This window comes from Periplaneta americana, chromosome 17 (assembly GCF_040183065.1).
Source record: "Periplaneta americana isolate PAMFEO1 chromosome 17, P.americana_PAMFEO1_priV1, whole genome shotgun sequence".
Taxonomy (NCBI): Eukaryota; Metazoa; Arthropoda; class Insecta; order Blattodea; family Blattidae; genus Periplaneta; species Periplaneta americana.
In genome coordinates this window covers 803,515-807,668 of record NC_091133.1, presented here as the reverse complement: position 1 = coordinate 807,668, position 4,154 = coordinate 803,515, and positions in this window count along the sequence as shown.

Here is a 4,154-nt window from a genome sequence, read left to right as displayed (position 1 = left end):
AGTGGTAAACAACAATTATTTATCCAACATAGAGAAATTTCACTATCTGCTTTCCTCATTCAAAGGCGAAGTTAATGTAGTGAAGCGTTATCATTCACCCAAGTTGATCGCAGCTGAATATATTAGTAATTTCAAAGGCATATTGCTTCCGTTAAGTCCAATGTTAATTCAAAAATGAGTTCTATTCAGTCAATACTTACCATAAAACACAATAAAACATGTTATAACAACATTTACACAGATTTAAAAACAAACGTTTTTCGCCAATTTTGATTGGCATCTTCAGGTCGTGTAGGTCGAATGGAACATGTTATAAAAAGTGAACACTTGGTATATAACGTTAAAAACCAAAGTTACAACTGTAATATCACTTAAAAACAGAGAACAGAATATAGCAAAAAGCCTACACGATGTGTGTAGAATCACTGTGTTGAATGAGGCATGTGTGAAACAAGAAAACAGCAAAACTCTTCTGTCATTGCAGATACAGTTTTCAAGATAGATTTGAAGATGCTACGAACAGGTCGGTCGTGTGGCCGTTATGGAGAGCAGGAAAAATCCTGTAAATTCTAAGGATAGAATGAAAGAATATTTAGAAGCATTTAAGTATTATTTAAATCATCTAAAAACAATACTTACAAAAAATGGAAGAACGTCTTGAAATCCATGAGGATGGCGACACGACTGATCTTTACATTAAGTGGTGGCGTATGACGAAAACTGTATACGTTGCACGACTCGTGTATGAGTGACTGTTACTGGCGTGTGATTTTAAACAGTGGGTTATTTGAATTTGGGTGTTGTTCGTTAAGGAGCGGGCTATCATTATTACTAGAAAAGGTGGTAATATATAGTTCCTCTGCAGCATTCATATAATTATGATTGTTAATAGTCTTTAAGACCTGAAAGGCTTCTTCTATGCCAGTAAGTTCGTGATTAAGGGAAATGGGATACGTGGCAAACTTTGATTTATTCCTATTGAATTTGAAGTCAGAGATGTGCTCTTTGTAACGCTTGCGAAAATTCCTTTTTGTTTGGCCAACATATTTACTGGGATAGTTTTTACACTGTAATAGATAGATACCGCTATTGGCAAATTTATTGTAATTTTAGTTGTAACTTTGGTTTTTAACGTCATATACCAAGTGCTCACTTTTTATAACATGTTCCAATCGACCTACACGACCTGAAGATGCCAATCAAAATTGGCCAAAACGTTTGTTTTTAAATCTGTGTAAATGTTATTATAACATGTTTTATTGTGTTTTATGTTAAGTATTGACTGAATAGAACTCATTTTTCAATTAATGAATATATTAGGCAAATTATGGAATCTCCGAGTAAACTCAGCTCAACCCAGAGTGAAATACGTCAGCTAATCAACACGTTCCAAGTCAGTATAGACACTCTGAACGCCCTAAATGCCCAACCAAGTATATTAGACCTACTTCTTAAAGAACTCATGCTCTGTGGCTTAGACAAAAAATTAAGGTTAGAGTTTGAAACAGAACACGCTCACCTCGAAGCTGTAGGATTCAAGAAGCTCATTAGTTTCTTAGAAAGCCGCTGTCAGACACCGCTACTTTGTCCCTCTGCACAACCGCTTGCCCCCAGTGTGAACCATCACTACAAGCCTAGGCCAAGAATTGCATCACAACAACAATCATACATTTCAACTGCAGAGAGATGTCACATTTGTTCAGAACAACACAGACAGTACAAATGCCCAAACCATAATGAAAAATTAAATTTAGTCAAGAACAGTAAGCACTGCGCCAACTGTCTGCGTGCATTACATATGTGGAAGTCGTGCAAATCCAAAACTGCATGTAAAATATGCAAGAAGTATCATCACACGTTACTTCACCAAGAAGAAGTGAAACGGGCAACTACCAACCCTAGACAAGCAGACGACGCTATGACACAAAACCCACACACTGACAATTCACAACAATTGTTGTATCACTACCTTAGACGTGCTCCAAGAACTCGGGTACTTTTGAGTACAGTCTCAGTTAATATCAAAGACTCTAATGGAGGATTTCATCATTTACGCGTTGTGGCTCTCAAAGCAACTTCAGTGTATTTAAACTCCAAACTTTCTTGGGGAGAGCATGTTGATAATGTTACGGGTAAAGCATGGAGTTTATTATGAGAATCTTGAGAAAGGCTAGCCCCAAATCGAGGGAAATAGCATATCTAACGTTAGTGCGACCGTTAATGGAATACGGAACTACATGTTGGGATCCCTATAGACTATATCAGATAAATTCCTTAGAAAGAATCCAGTATAGGGCAGCTAAATTTGTTAAAGGTAAAAGAGAAGATGGAAACGATACGATAAAAGAACTTAAATGGGAAACTTTGGAAAACATACATAGGAAAACTAGAATAACATCATTGTATACAGCACATCTAGGTCAGAAAGCATGGGTAGACATAATGGCTCGGTTAGAAAAGCCAACATATTATGGTAGGAACGATCATGATTTTAAAATCAAATGCAGGAAACAGAAAACGGATGTAGGTAAATTCTCATTTTTAAATAGAACTATAAATGATTGGAATGACCTACCTGCAGCAGTCTTTGAGGGCTGTCCTTCCTTAAGGAGATTCAAGAATAACTTAAAAAGTTGTGTATAAAGTGCAAATTAAAATTAAGGTGACATTTAGCATTTAATTTTTTAAGGTGACATGTATTTATTTAGCCTGACGAGTTACTTCCTCGGTTTGAATTGTAAATTATTTGAAAATAGCGTGCAAGAGGGCCTTAGACTAGAAATGTTTAGTTTAAATGTAGTTCTGTTTATAAGTATGCATAAGGGTGTAATTATTTGACTTATTTGAACTGTTGTATCAGTGAAGCGAGGTGAGTCAGTGAAGTTATGGTTTTACAGTGCAGTGAATAGTTCCGATCAGTGATAATTTATAGCATCAATGAAATGTGTTCTATAGTGTCAGTGAAATGTGTCCTAAAGTGTCAGTGAAATGCTTCATAGTGCCACTACAGTGAGTGAGATGAGAGTAAAGTGAAAGACTATTGAAACTTATGTAGGGCCTATACATAATTATGTAGGTTGTAATGTAAAATTAGGTATTTTATTTATGTTTTATTATTATTGCGTTAAATTATATTGTGTATTTGTATTGTATTGTGTATAAAATTGTATTGTGTATTGTAAATTTATTGTGTATTGCTTATCATTTTATTGTGTATTGTTTATATTGTGTATACCACTGCCATCGGGTGCTTGCCCACTTGTAGTGTAAATACATACATACATACATCTCCGAGCAAGCGGTTCAACAGCTCAAGCTCAAGAAGGAAAGAACGACTGCTGTATCTCTACAAGCATTTGGTGACCTGACTTCTGAAGCTGACTCATCGGCAAATGTACAAGTGCACTCGACAGTCAGTGACTTTAACTTCAATGTGGATTATATAGTACTACCCAGGATAACTGGCACCATTCCTGCATCATACATTAACTATAAGGAGTAGAATATCCCGAACGAAATCATCCTCGCTGACCCAGATTTCCAACTGCCTCAGAGTACTCACTTGCTCATCGGAGCTCAGTTCTTCTTGTATCTATTGAAGGAGGGAAGGAAAACTCGACCAGGATATCCGACTCTGCAGGACATTCGCCTAGGATGGATTTTATGTGGAGAGTATCCGCAATTGAATGAAGAGAAAGACAAGAGACAAGAACCTAAATCATTTTAGTTACATCTGACCACAGCCTAGAACACCAGATGCAGAGATTTTGGACCCTAGAGGAAATAAGTCACATAACTTATTCGCCGGAACATAGGACATTTGAAAAACACTTCAAGGATACTACTGTGCGAGATGAAGATGGAAGAAATATTGTAGAACTGCCCACGAGGAAGGAAAATAATCTTGAAAATTCGAAGGAAATTGCTCTTCAACGCTTTCATTTTCTAGAGAGGAAGCTGCAAGCACGATCACGTCTTCGCATATAATATTTTGAGTTCATGATAGAATACGAGAAACTAGTACATATGTTTGAAGTTGAGTCAAATTCTCCGCTACATACATCATCATTACGGAGCGAATTCCTATGTAATTAAATATTATTTTTGCGTGTTATAAAACACAATTCACAAAGTAAAATATTCCGTACATGAAG